Source organism: Pseudophryne corroboree, chromosome 4 (genome assembly GCF_028390025.1).
Source record: "Pseudophryne corroboree isolate aPseCor3 chromosome 4, aPseCor3.hap2, whole genome shotgun sequence".
Taxonomy (NCBI): domain Eukaryota; kingdom Metazoa; phylum Chordata; class Amphibia; order Anura; family Myobatrachidae; genus Pseudophryne; species Pseudophryne corroboree.
This window is the reverse complement of record NC_086447.1, coordinates 66,598,231-66,613,735: the sequence shown is the minus strand read 5'-3', so window position 1 is coordinate 66,613,735 and position 15,505 is coordinate 66,598,231.

Here is a 15,505-nt window from a genome sequence, read left to right as displayed (position 1 = left end):
TGTAGCAGTGCGCACTGTAGCAGTGCCCCCTGTAGCAGTGTCCCCAGTAGCTGTGCCTCCTGTAGCAGTGCCCCCAGTATGTGCCCCCTGTAGATCTGCCCCCCAGTAGCTGTGCCCCTAGTTGATTTGCCCCCAGTAGCTGTTACCCCTGTAGCAGTGTCCCCAGTATGTGCCCCCTGTAGATCTGCCCCCAGTAGCTGTGCCCCTTGTAGCTGTGCCCCCTGTATGTGCCCCCAGTAGTAGTGCCCCTAGTAGTATGTGCCCCCTGTAGTAGCGACGCTTTCAAAGACTAAAAGAAAAAACAATACTTACCAACCTCGCTCCTGCTTCTGGACCGCTGCTGCCGCTGTCTCCGGGCGCCGGCTCCTCTCTATGAGATAGATGTCATGACGTCTCTCCCATAGCAGCGCCGCACTGACACTAGGGGTCAATTTTGACCTCTAGCGTTAGTCAGGGACGCCGTCTGCAGCGGGCGCACACGGCACTCGTTGCAGCCGGAGAGTAGGGAGGGAGGATTTGAAATGGCTCTTGCCACGGCGGCGCCCTCAGGGTAGCGGCGCCCCCCGGGCAAAAAGCCTGCTTGCCCGTGGCAAGAGCCGCTACTGCATCTAGGAGTGGCACGCAGTGGCTGAATGTTGAAAGTGGCCCACAATTTTTTGGGCCACCGACATCATCTCCGGCATGCCCCTGTAATTTCTCAAAAAATTCTGCACCACCAAATTAATTGTATGTGCAAAATATGGGACGTGCTGGAATTTGCCCAGATGTAATACACGCACAATATTGGTGGCACAGGAGAGCGTACCCCTAAATCACACACACACGGCAAAGCCTGTAAAAATAATTTGGATAATAATAACCCTTTTATTTGGAGCTATTATATGCAGCACAGCCAGCATATCCCTACACCACACAGGGCAAAGCCCGTAAAAATAATTTGGATACTAATAAGCCTTTTCTTTGGAGTTATTATAATAATATGCAGCACAGGAGAGCGTACCCCTACACCACACAGGGCAAACCCTGTAAAAATTATTTGGATGATAATATAAGTATATAACCCTTTTATTTGGAGTAAATAATATACAGCACAGGACACCACCACTGGACTTATGGCAGCACAAGACACTACCACTGGACTGGACTTATACGGCAGTACCACTGGACTTATACAGCAGTACCCCTGAACTTATACGGCTGCACCACTGGACCGGACTTATACGGCAGTACCACTGGACTTATACAGCGGTACCCCTGAACTTATACGGCTGCACCACTGGACCGGACTTATACGGCAGTACCACTGGACTTATACAGCAGTACCCCTGAACTTATACGGCTGCACCACTGGACCGGACTTATATGGCAGTACCACTGGACTTATACAGCAGTACCCCTGAACTTATACGGCTGCACCACTGGACCGGACTTATATGGCAGTACCACTGGACTTATACGGCAGTATCACTGGACTTATATGGCAGTACCACTGGACTTGACTTATACAGCAGCAGCACTGGACTTATGGCAGCACAGGACACCACCACTGGACTTAGGGCAGCACAGGACACCACCACTAGACTGATGCAGCACAACACAGCACCACTGCACTGGACGTATACAGCAGCAGCACTGGACTTATGGCAGCACTGGACACCACCACTGGACTTATGGCAGCACAGGACACCACCACTGGACTGATGCAGCACAACACAGCACCAATGCACTGGATTTATACAGCAGCACTGGACTGATGCAGCACAACACAGCACCAATGCACTGGATTTATACACCACCACTGGACTGATGCAGCACAACACAGCACCAATGCACTGGATTTATACAGCAGCACTGGACTGATGCAGCACAAGACAGCACTGGAATGACACAAAAGAGCAGGTCACCACACCACTTTCCCGCACAGACAGACACTGAGGAGACACGTCCTCTCGCTGCATTCTCCAGGACCAGAGTGAAAATGGTGGTGACGTGCGGCTCCTTATATGGAATCCGACAGCGGGATGATGACGTTTTGCCTCGTTCTGGTCTCCGAGTCTGGCGGGAAGTCCCGAACCAGGCTCAGATCTGGGCTCGAGACGTGAAGTTCGGGGGGGTTTGGTTCTCAGAAAACCGAACCCGCTGATCTCTAGTACTTATGTGTATTTATGATTGGAACATTAACTAAGATATTGTGTACACACAGGTGTGTTCCTGCCTCTATGAAAAGATCATTTTAACTATGTTTTATTTGCGATGGATATAAATGTATCTAAATGAATGTAAATAAATATAAATATAAAAAATTAATATAAATAAATATAGTATCTCCTTCTGGTGCTGCACCAGGACAATAGATATAAAAATAAAAATTGTGTGGAACATTGGGGATCCAAGTCCACCCAAGCCAAGTGTGTTCCCACCAGGCTGTATCCCGCATCGAGTCCGAACGTCATCCTCCCGGCGTCAGTTTCTAATGGGACTTTGATTCTATATAAGGCATTGCGCCATTTCACATTAAAGCATGGTGCCATTTGCAGCGCTGACTCTGCTGTATTAGATGTGCTGTGTCCACAAGTGGCTCTGCCAGTGTTGTATAGTGACTGTGTATAGGTGGCACAGTGCACGCTGCCATATGCTGCACTGACTCTGCTGTATTACAGGTGAAACGCAGAAAATTAGAATATTGTGCAAAAGTTTATGTATTTCTGTAATTCAACTTAAAAGGTGAAACTAATATATTATATAGACTCAATACATGCAAAGTGAGATATTTCAAGCCTTTATTTACATAGAAACATAGAATTTGACGGCAGATAAGAAACACTTGGCCCATCTAGTCTGCCCCTTTTTTTATCCTTTAGGTAATCTCAACCCTTTTTGAACCTTAAGTCTTTGTAAGGATATTCATATGCCTATCCCAAGCATGTTTAAATTAGAGATGAGCGCCGGAAATTTTTCGGGTTTTGTGTTTTGGTTTTGGGTTCGGTTCCGCGGCCGTGTTTTGGGTTCGACCGCGTTTTGGCAAAACCTCACCGAATTTTTTTTGTCGGATTCGGGTGTGTTTTGGATTCGGGTGTTTTTTTCAAAAAACCCTAAAAAACAGCTTAAATCATAGAATTTGGGGGTCATTTTGATCCCAAAGTATTATTAACCTCAAAAACCATAATTTCCACTCATTTTCAGTCTATTCTGAATACCTCACACCTCACAATATTATTTTTAGTCCTAAAATTTGCACCGAGGTCGCTGTGTGAGTAAGATAAGCGACCCTAGTGGCCGACACAAACACCGGGCCCATCTAGGAGTGGCACTGCAGTGTCACGCAGGATGTCCCTTCCAAAAAACCCTCCCCAAACAGCACATGACGCAAAGAAAAAAAGAGGCGCAATGAGGTAGCTGTGTGAGTAAGATAAGCGACCCTAGTGGCCGACACAAACACCGGGCCCATCTAGGAGTGTCACTGCAGTGTCACGCAGGATGTCCCTTCCAAAAAACCCTCCCCAAACAGCACATGACGCAAAGAAAAAAAGAGGCGCAATGAGGTAGCTGACTGTGTGAGTAAGATAAGCGACCCTAGTGGCCGACACAAACACCGGGCCCATCTAGGAGTGGCACTGCAGTGTCACGCAGGATGTCCCTTCCAAAAAACCCTCCCCAAACAGCACATGACGCAAAGAAAAAAAGAGGCGCAATGAGGTAGCTGACTGTGTGAGTAAGATAAGCGACCCTAGTGGCCGACACAAACACCGGGCCCATCTAGGAGTGGCACTGCAGTGTCACGCAGGATGGCCCTTCCAAAAAACCCTCCCCAAACAGCACATGACGCAAAGAAAAATAAAAGAAAAAAGAGGTGCAAGATGGAATTGTCCTTGGGCCATCCCACCCACCCTTATGTTGTATAAACAAAACAGGACATGCACACTTTAACCAACCCATCATTTCAGTGACAGGGTCTGCCACACGACTGTGACTGATATGACGGGTTGGTTTGGACCCCCCCCAAAAAAGAAGCAATTAATCTCTCCTTGCACAAACTGGCTCTACAGAGGCAAGATGTCCACCTCATCATCATCCTCCGATATATCACCGTGTACATCCCCCTCCTCACAGATTATCAATTCGTCCCCACTGGAATCCACCATCTCAGCTCCCTGTGTACTTTGTGGAGGCAATTGCTGCTGGTCAATGTCTCCGCGGAGGAATTGATTATAATTCATTTTAATGAACATCATCTTCTCCACATTTTCTGGATGTAACCTCGTACGCCGATTGCTGACAAGGTGAGCGGCGGCACTAAACACTCTTTCGGAGTACACACTTGTGGGAGGGCAACTTAGGTAGAATAAAGCCAGTTTGTGCAAGGGCCTCCAAATTGCCTCTTTTTCCTGCCAGTATAAGTACGGACTGTGTGACGTGCCTACTTGGATGCGGTCACTCATATAATCCTCCACCATTCTTTCAATGTTGAGAGAATCATATGCAGTGACAGTAGACGACATGTCCGTAATCGTTGTCAGGTCCTTCAGTCCGGACCAGATGTCAGCATCAGCAGTCGCTCCAGACTGCCCTGCATCACCGCCAGCGGGTGGGTTCGGAATTCTGAGCCTTTTCCTCGCACCCCCAGTTGCGGGAGAATGTGAAGGAGGAGATGTTGACAGGTCGCGTTCCGCTTGACTTGACAATTTTCTCACCAGCAGGTCTTTCAACCCCAGCAGACTTGTGTCTGCCGGAAAGAGAGATCCAAGGTAGGCTTTAAATCTAGGATCGAGCATGGTGGCCAAAATGTAGTGCTCTGATTTCAACAGATTGACCACCCGTGAATCCTTGTTAAGCGAATTAAGGGCTCCATCCACAAGTCCCACATGCCTAGCGGAATCGCTCCGTGTTAGCTCCTCCTTCAATGTCTCCAGCTTCTTCTGCAAAAGCCTGATGAGGGGAATGACCTGACTCAGGCTGGCAGTGTCTGAACTGACTTCACGTCTGGCAAGTTCAAAGGGCATCAGAACCTTGCACAACGTTGAAATCATTCTCCACTGCGCTTGAGACAGGTGCATTCCACCTCCTATATCGTGCTCAATTGTATAGGCTTGAATGGCCTTTTGCTGCTCCTCCAACCTCTGAAGCATATAGAGGGTTGAATTCCACCTCGTTACCACTTCTTGCTTCAGATGATGGCAGGGCAGGTTCAGTAGTTTTTGGTGGTGCTCCAGTCTTCTGTACGTGGTGCCTGTACGCCGAAAGTGTCCCGCAATTCTTCTGGCCACCGACAGCATCTCTTGCACGCCCCTGTCGTTTTTTAAAAAATTCTGCACCACCAAATTCAAGGTATGTGCAAAACATGGGACGTGCTGGAATTTGCCCATATTTAATGCACACACAATATTGCTGGCGTTGTCCGATGCCACAAATCCACAGGAGAGTCCAATTGGGGTAAGCCATTCTGCGATGATCTTCCTCAGTTGCCGTAAGAGGTTTTCAGCTGTGTGCGTATTCTGGAAACCGGTGATACAAAGCGTAGCCTGCCTAGGAAAGAGTTGGCGTTTGCGAGATGCTGCTACTGGTGCCGCCGCTGCTGTTCTTGCGGCGGGAGTCCATACATCTACCCAGTGGGCTGTCACAGTCATATAGTCCTGACCCTGCCCTGCTCCACTTGTCCACATGTCCGTGGTTAAGTGGACATTGGGTACAACTGCATTTTTTAGGACACTGGTGAGTCTTTTTCTGACGTCCGTGTACATTCTCGGTATCGCCTGCCTAGAGAAGTGGAACCTAGATGGTATTTGGTAACGGGGGCACACTGCCTCAATAAATTGTCTAGTTCCCTGTGAACTAACGGCGGATACCGGACGCACGTCTAACACCAACATAGTTGTCAAGGCCTCAGTTATCCGCTTTGCAGCAGGATGACTGCTGTGATATTTCATCTTCCTCGCAAAGGACTGTTGAACAGTCAATTGCTTACTGGAAGTAGTACAAGTGGGCTTACGACTTCCCCTCTGGGATGACCATCGACTCCCAGCAGCAACAACAGCAGCGCCAGCAGCAGTAGGCGTTACACGCAAGGATGCATCGGAGGAATCCCAGGCAGGAGAGGAATCATCAGAATTGCCAGTGACATGGCCTGCAGGACTATTGGCATTCCTGGGGAAGGAGGAAATTGACACTGAGGGAGTTGGTGGGGTGGTTTGCGTGAGCTTGGTTACAAGAGGAAGGGATTTACTGGTCAGTGGACTGCTTCCGCTGTCGGCCAAAGTTTTTGAACTTGTCACTGACTTATTATGAATGCGCTGCAGGTGACGTATAAGGGAGGATGTTCCGAGGTGGTTAACGTCCTTACCCCTACTTATTACAGCTTGACAAAGGGAACACATGGCTTGACAAATGTTGTCCGCATTTCTGGTGAAATACTTCCACACCGAAGAGCTGATTTTTTTTGTATTTTCACCAGGCATGTCAACGGCCATATTCCTCCCACGGACAACAGGTGTCTCCCCGGGTGCCTGACTTAAACAAACCACCTCACCATCAGAATCCTCTTGGTCAATTTCCTCCCCAGCGCCAGCAACACCCATATCCTCCTCATCCTGGTGTACTTCAACACTGACATCTTCAATCTGACTATCAGGAACTGGACTGCGGGTGCTCCTTCCAGCACTTGCAGGGGGCGTGCAAATGGTGGAAGGCGCATGCTCTTCACGTCCAGTGTTGGGAAGGTCAGGCATCGCAACCGACACAATTGGACTCTCCTTGGGGATTTGGGATTTCGAAGAACGCACAGTTCTTTGCTGTGCTTTTTCCAGCTTGAGTCTTTTCATTTTTCTAGCGAGAGGCTGAGTGCTTCCATCCTCATGTGAAGCTGAACCACTAGCCATGAACATAGGCCAGGGCCTCAGCCGTTCCTTGCCACTCCGTGTGGTAAATGGCATATTGGCAAGTTTACGCTTCTCCTCCGACAATTTTATTTTAGGTTTTGGAGTCCTTTTTTTACTGATATTTGGTGTTTTGGATTTGACATGCTCTGTACTATGACATTGGGCATCGGCCTTGGCAGACGACGTTGCTGGCATTTCATCGTCTCGGCCATGACTAGTGGCAGCAGCTTCAGCACGAGGTGGAAGTGGATCTTGATCTTTCCCTAATTTTGGAACCTCAACATTTTTGTTCTCCATATTTTAATAGGCACAACTAAAAGGCACCTCAGGTAAACAATGGAGATGGATGGATACTAGTATACAATTATGGATGGACTGCCGAGTGCCGACACAGAGGTAGCTACAGCCGTGGACTACCGTACTGTACTGTGTCTGCTGCTAATATAGACTGGATGATAATGAGATGTAGTATGTATAAAGAAGAAAGAAAAAAAAACCACGGGTAGGTGGTATACAATTATGGATGGACTGCCGAGTGCCGACACAGAGGTAGCTACAGCCGTGGACTACCGTACTGTACTGTGTCTGCTGCTAATATAGACTGTTTGATAATGAGATGTAGTATGTATGTATAAAGAAGAAAGAAAAAAAAACCACGGGTAGGTGGTATACAATTATGGACGGACTGCCGAGTGCCGACACAGAGGTAGCTACAGCCGTGGACTACCGTACTGTACTGTGTCTGCTGCTAATATAGACTGGATGATAATGAGATGTAGTATGTATAAAGAAGAAAGAAAAAAAAACCACGGGTAGGTGGTATACAATTATGGATGGACTGCCGAGTGCCGACACAGAGGTAGCTACAGCCGTGGACTACCGTACTGTACTGTGTCTGCTGCTAATATAGACTGGATGATAATGAGATGTAGTATGTATAAAGAAGAAGAAAAAAAAACACGGGTAGGTGGTATACAATTATGGATGGCCTGCCGAGTGCCGACACAGAGGTAGCTACAGCCGTGGACTACCGTACTGTACTGTGTCTGCTGCTAATATAGACTGTTTGATAATGAGATGTAGTATGTATGTATAAAGAAGAAAGAAAAAAAAACCACGGGTAGGTGGTATACAATTATGGACGGACTGCCGAGTGCCGACACAGAGGTAGCTACAGCCGTGGACTACCGTACTGTACTGTGTCTGCTGCTAATATAGACTGGATGATAATGAGATGTAGTATGTATAAAGAAGAAAAAAAAAACCACGGGTAGGTGGTATACAATTATGGACGGACTGCCGAGTGCCGACACAGAGGTAGCTACAGCCGTGGACTACCGTACTGTACTGTGTCTGCTGCTAATATAGACTGGATGATAATGAGATGTAGTATGTATAAAGAAGAAAGAAAAAAAAACCACGGGTAGGTGGTATACAATTATGGATGGACTGCCGAGTGCCGACACAGAGGTAGCTACAGCCGTGGACTACCGTACTGTACTGTGTCTGCTGCTAATATAGACTGGATGATAATGAGATTTAGTATGTATAAAGAAGGAAAAAAAAACCACGGGTAGGTGGTATACAATTATGGATGGACTGCCGAGTGCCGACACAGAGGTAGCTACAGCCGTGGACTACCGTACTGTACTGTGTCTGCTGCTAATATAGACTGGATGATAATGAGATGTAGTATGTATAAAGAAGAAAAAAAAAAACACGGGTAGGTGGTATACAATTATGGACGGACTGCCGAGTGCCGACACAGAGGTAGCTACAGCCGTGGACTACCGTACTGTACTGTGTCTGCTGCTAATATAGACTGGATGATAATGAGATGTAGTATGTATAAAGAAGAAAGAAAAAAAAACCACGGGTAGGTGGTATACAATTATGGATGGACTGCCGAGTGCCGACACAGAGGTAGCTACAGCCGTGGACTACCGTACTGTACTGTGTCTGCTGCTAATATAGACTGGATGATAATGAGATGTAGTATGTATAAAGAAGAAAAAAAAAACCACGGGTAGGTGGTATACAATTATGGATGGACTGCCGAGTGCCGACACAGAGGTAGCTACAGCCGTGGACTACCGTACTGTGTCTGCTGCTAATATAGACTGGATGATAATGAGATGTAGTATGTATAAAGAAGAAAGAAAAAAAAAACCACGGGTAGGTGGTATACAATTATGGATGGACTGCCGAGTGCCGACACAGAGGTAGCTACAGCCGTGAACTACCGTACTGTGTCTGCTGCGACTGGATGATAAATAATGATATAAAATATATATATATATCACTACTGCAGCCGGACAGGTATATATTATATAATGACGGACCTGCTGGACACTGTCTGTCAGCAGAATGAGTTTTTTATAGAATAAAAAAACACCACACAAGTCACACGACGAGTGTTTAACTTTTTCAGGCAATCACAATATAGTATACTATACTGGTGGTCAGTGTGGTCAGGTCACTGGTCAGTCACACTGGCAGTGGCACTCCTGCAGCAAAAGTGTGCACTGTTTAATTTTAATAATATGTACTCCTGGCTCCTGCTATAACCTATAACTGCTCCCCAGTCTCCCCCACAATTAAGCTGTGTGAGCACAGTCAGATATTATACATAGATGATGCAGCACACTGGGCTGAGCACAGATATGGTATGTGACTGAGTCACTGTGTATCGTTTTTTTCAGGCAGAGAACGGATTATAAAATAAAACTGCACTGGTGGTCACTGGTCAGTGGTCAGTCACTAGTAAACTCTGCACTCTCTAGTACTCCTAAGCTCCAGTAAATCAAGTGTCTCTGTCTCAATCTCACTCTCTCTCTTCTAATCTAAATGGAGAGGACGCCAGCCACGTCCTCTCCCTATCAATCTCAATGCACGTGTGAAAATGGCGGCGACGCGCGGCTCCTTATATAGAATCCGAGTCTCGCGATAGAATCCGAGCCTCGCGAGAATCCGACAGCGTCATGATGACGTTCGGGCGCGCTCGGGTTAACTGAGCAAGGCGGGAAGATCCGAGTCGCTCGGATCCGTGTAAAAAAAGCTGAAGTTCGGGCGGGTTCGGATTCCGAGGAACCGAACCCGCTCATCTCTAGTTTAAATTGCTCTACAGTCTTAGCCTCTACCACCTCTGATGGGAGACTATTCCACTTATCTACTACCCTTTCTGTGAAGTAATTTTTCCTTAAATTTCCCCTGAACCTCCCCCCCTCCAGTCTCAGTGTATGTCCTCGTGTCCTATTGCTTCTCTTCCTTTGAAGAATGTTTCCCTCCTGAACTTTGTTAAAACCTTTGGTATATGTGAAAGTTTCTATCATGTCTCCCCTTTCCCTTCTCACCTCCAAACTATACATGTTAAGATCTTTCAGCCTTTCCGGGTAAGTTTTGTGATGTAGGCCATGCACCATTTTAGTTGCCCTTCTTTGTACACTCTCTAATGTATTTATATACTTGTGGAGATATGGTCTCCAGAACTGGACACAGTATTCTAGATGAGGACATACCAAATACCTATACAGTGGCATTATTACTTCTTTTTTCCTGCTACTGATTATAATTTTGATGATTGTGATTTACAGCTCAATATAACCCCAAATCCAAAATCTCAGAAAATTATAACAAATAAAGGTTTGAACTATCTCACTTTGCATGTAATGAGTCTGTATAATATATTAGTTTTACCTTTTAAGTTGAATTACTGAAATAAATAAACTTTTGCATGATATTCTAATTTTCTGAGTTTCACCTGTAGATGTGGTGTGTCCACAAGTGGCTATGCCTGTGCTGTATAGTGACTGTGTATACTGCCATATGCTGCGCTATACTATGCTGTATTAGTATCTAACTTACATTGTATTTGACCCGCACTGTATCCAACCCACTCTGTATCTGACCTGCACTGTATCTGACCTGCACTGTATGTGACTCTCACTGTATCCGACAAGCACTGTATCCGACCTGCAGGTATGGAACACTGTTTTTATGGTTGGGGAGATTTTGGGGAACTGCTCGACAAAAAGGCTGACTGATCGGGACTTTTCATAGGCACAGGGTGCCAGTCATCAGTGACCCAGGGCCCCCAGGGGGGAGGTACAGATTGGGCACTGAGAATAGGCATGTGCTGCGCTATTTTACACATAGTTTAGTGTTTTTCTATTTGCTGTTTGTTAACTACTACTACTTTATGATATTCCACATACGATTCTTTTCTATTTAAAATTCTTGCCACTTGGTTTGATAGGTTATTGCTAATTGATTACTTATTTGCAAAACATGTTTGAACAGAAATAACTGCCGTGTGTTTGTGCCGCTGCTCCGCTGCTTAGTTTAGCCAGCCAGCCTCTGGCCTATGTTGGTGAAGAATATTGTGAGCTGTGAGTTGGTCAAACTTGACTGGAAATGAATGTTATTAAGGTTAATAATTAGAGATGAGCGGGTTCGGTTTCTCTGAATCCGAACCCGCCAGAACTTCATGTTTTTTTTCACGGGTCCGAGCGACTCGGATCTTCCCGCCTTGCTCGGTTAACCCGAGCGCGCCCGAACGTCATCATGACGCTGTCGGATTCTCGCGAGGCTCGGATTCTATCGCGAGACTCGGATTCTATATAAGGAGCCGCGCGTCGCCGCCATTTTCACACGTGCATTGAGATTGATAGGGAGAGGACGTGGCTGGCGTCCTCTCCGTTTAGAATTAGAATAGATTAGAGAGACACTTGATTTACTAATTTTGGGGAGCATTAGGAGTACTCAGTAGTGTACAGTGCAGAGTTTTGCTGATAGTGACCAGTGACCACCACTTTTATTTATAATCCGTTCTCTGCCTGAAAAAAGCGATACACAGCACACAGTGACTCAGTCACATACCATATCTGTGTGCACTGCTCAGGCTCAGGCCAGTGTGCTGCATCATCTATTATCTATATATAATATTATATATATCTGTCTGACTGCTCAGCTCACACAGCTTATAATTGTGGGGGAGACTGGGGAGCACTACTGCAGTGCCAGTTATAGGTTATAGCAGGAGCCAGGAGTACATAATATAATCCGTTCTCTGCCTGAAAAAAGCGATACACAGCACACAGTGACTCAGTCACATACCATATCTGTGTGCACTGCTCAGGCTCAGGCCAGTGTGCTGCATCATCTATTATCTATATATATATCTGTCTGACTGCTCAGCTCACACAGCTTATAATTGTGGGGGAGACTGGGGAGCACTACTGCAGTGCCAGTTATAGGTTATAGCAGGAGCCAGGAGTACATAATATATTATATAGTGAGTGACCACCAGACACACAGTGCAGTTTATTTAATATATCCGTTCTCTGCCTGAAAAAAGCGATACACACAGTGACTCAGTCAGTCACATACCATATCTGTGTGCACTGCTCAGGCTCAGGCCAGTGTGCTGCATCATCTATATATATTATATATCTGTCTGACTGCTCAGCTCACACAGCTTATAATTGTGGGGGAGACTGGGGAGCACTACTGCAGTGCCAGTTATAGGTTATAGCAGGAGCCAGGAGTACATAATATTATATTAAAATTAAACAGTGCACACTTTTGCTGCAAGAGTGCCACTGCCAGTGTGACTAGTGACCAGTGACCTGACCACCAGTATATAATATTAGTAGTATACTATCTCTTTATCAACCAGTCTATATTAGCAGCAGACACAGTACAGTGCGGTAGTTCACGGCTGTGGCTACCTCTGTGTCGGCACTCGGCAGCCCGTCCATAATTGTATATACCAGTGACCTAACCGTGGTTTTTTTTTCTTTCTTTATACATACATACTAGTTACGACTTACTATCTCTTTATCAACCAGTCTATATATTAGCAGCAGACACAGTACAGTGCGGTAGTTCACGGCTGTGGCTACCTCTGTGTCGGCACTCGGCAGCCCGTCCATAATTGTATATACCACCTAACCGTGGTTTTTTTTTCTTTCTTTATACATACATACTAGTTACGAGTATACTATCTCTTTATCAACCAGTCTATATATTAGCAGCAGACACAGTACAGTGCGGTAGTTCACGGCTGTGGCTACCTCTGTGTCGGCACTCGGCAGCCCGTCCATAATTGTATATACCACCTAACCGTGGTTTTTTTTTCTTTCTTTATACATACATACTAGTTACGAGTATACTATCTCTTTATCAACCAGTCTATATATTAGCAGCAGACACAGTACAGTGCGGTAGTTCACGGCTGTGGCTACCTCTGTGTCGGCACTCGGCAGCCCGTCCATAATTGTATATACCACCTAACCGTGGTTTTTTTTTCTTTCTTTATACATACATACTAGTTACGAGTATACTATCTCTTTATCAACCAGTCTATATATTAGCAGCAGACACAGTACAGTGCGGTAGTTCACGGCTGTGGCTACCTCTGTGTCGGCACTCGGCAGCCCGTCCATAATTGTATATACCACCTAACCGTGGTTTTTTTTTCTTTCTTTATACATACATACTAGTTACGAGTATACTATCTCTTTATCAACCAGTCTATATATTAGCAGCAGACACAGTACAGTGCGGTAGTTCACGGCTGTGGCTACCTCTGTGTCGGCACTCGGCAGCCCGTCCATAATTGTATACTAGTATCCAATCCATCCATCTCCATTGTTTACCTGAGGTGCCTTTTAGTTGTGCCTATTAAAATATGGAGAACAAAAATGCCACTCCTAGATGGGCCCGGTGTTTGTGTCGGCCACTAGGGTCGCTAATCTTACTCACACAGCTACCTCATTGCGCCTCTTTTTTTCTTTGCGTCATGTGCTGTTTGGGGAGGGTTTTTTGGAAGGGACATCCTGCGTGACACTGCAGTGCCACTCCTAGATGGGCCCGGTGTTTGTGTCGGCCACTAGGGTCGCTTATCTTACTCACACAGCGACCTCGGTGCAAATTTTAGGACTAAAAATAATATTGTGAGGTGTGAGGTATTCAGAATAGACTGAAAATGAGTGTAAATTATGGTTTTTGAGGTTAATAATACTTTGGGATCAAAATGACCCCCAAATTCTATGATTTAAGCTGTTTTTTAGTGTTTTTGGAAAAAAACACCCGAATCCAAAACACACCCGAATCCGACAAAAAAAATTCGGTGAGGTTTTGCCAAAACGCGGTCGAACCCAAAACACGGCCGCGGAACCGAACCCAAAACCAAAACACAAAACCCGAAAAATTTCAGGCGCTCATCTCTATTAATAATACCGTAGGAACAAAACACCCCCATGTGATTCTGTGATTTTACCTGTTTTTAAGATTTTTGTTAAAAAAAAATGTGTAAAAAAATGTGTAAAAACAAAAATATAGAAACCAAAACGCGCAAGGGCAGTTTTGACAAAACCAAATATAGATCCAAAACACCAAGGAGATACAGATCCAAAACCCATGACGAGGGCCGACACACATCACTAATTGGCAGTATTTTTAGCAGGGCCGGTTCTGGGGCTCTCTGCGCCCCGGGCGGCAATAGGGGGCGTGGCTTCGTACAGGGGGCGTGGTCATTTACGCCTCCTGTACAGACTGAAATGATGTGCGGTGCGCGATGACGTCATCGCGCACCGCACACCAAAGGTCCTCTCCACGAAGGGAAACTAGACGCGTACGCGCCTCTAGTTTCCCTTCACAGCGGCAGCGGGGAGCGGGGGGCACAGCAGCAGCGGATCTTGCCATGGTGCGGCGCCCTCCGGATGGCGTCCTGCGCCCTCCGGAAGGCGGCGCCCCGGGCAAAAGTCCTGCTTGCCCGTGGCAAGATCCGCTACTGATTTTTAGTGTGTAGCAGAGGTAATCAAACTCAGTCCTCAGGACAACAAACAGTTCACATTTTCCTGGTCACCTGAGGTACACAGATGTATTCATTACTCACTGACAGATCCCCAGGTGGAGCTAATCATTTCACTTGTGAATTTGTAAGGAGACCTGGAAAACATGCACTGTTTGGGGTGCCGAGGACTGAGGGGTCAATGTACTAAAGCCTTGGAGAGAGATAAAGTACCAACCAATCAGCTCCTAACTGCCATGTTACAGGCTGCGTTTGAAAAATGTCAGTAAGGAGCTAGTTGGTTGGTACTTTGGGGGTCATTCTGAGTTGATCGCACGTAGCAACTTTTTGCTGCCCATGCAATCAACTAGATGCCGCCTATGGGGGAGTGTATTTCTGCATAGCAGGGCTGCGATCGCTTGTGCAACCCTGCTATGCAAAAAAAGTTTAGTGTAGAAGTAGACCAGGGTAACAGTTACTCACCCTGTGCGATCGATCCAGTGATGCAAGTCCCGGAATTAACGTTAGACATCCGCCCTCCAAACGCCTGGACACGCCTGCTTTCGCCGCACCACTCCCAGAAAATGAGTTGAATCAGTTGACGCCCCAGAATGCCTTCCTCCTGTCAATCTTCTTGCGGTCGCCTCTGCGACCGCTTTCTTCGTTCACGGCGTCGCTGTGGGCAACGACGCACCTGCGCAATGTGTCCGCCACGCATGCGCATTTCCGACCTGATCGCACGGCTGCGAAGAAGTGCAGCATGCGATCGGGTCGTAATGACCCCCTTTAATTCCAAGGCTTAGTACATCTGCCCCTAAGAATCTCTGAGGCCCATTTG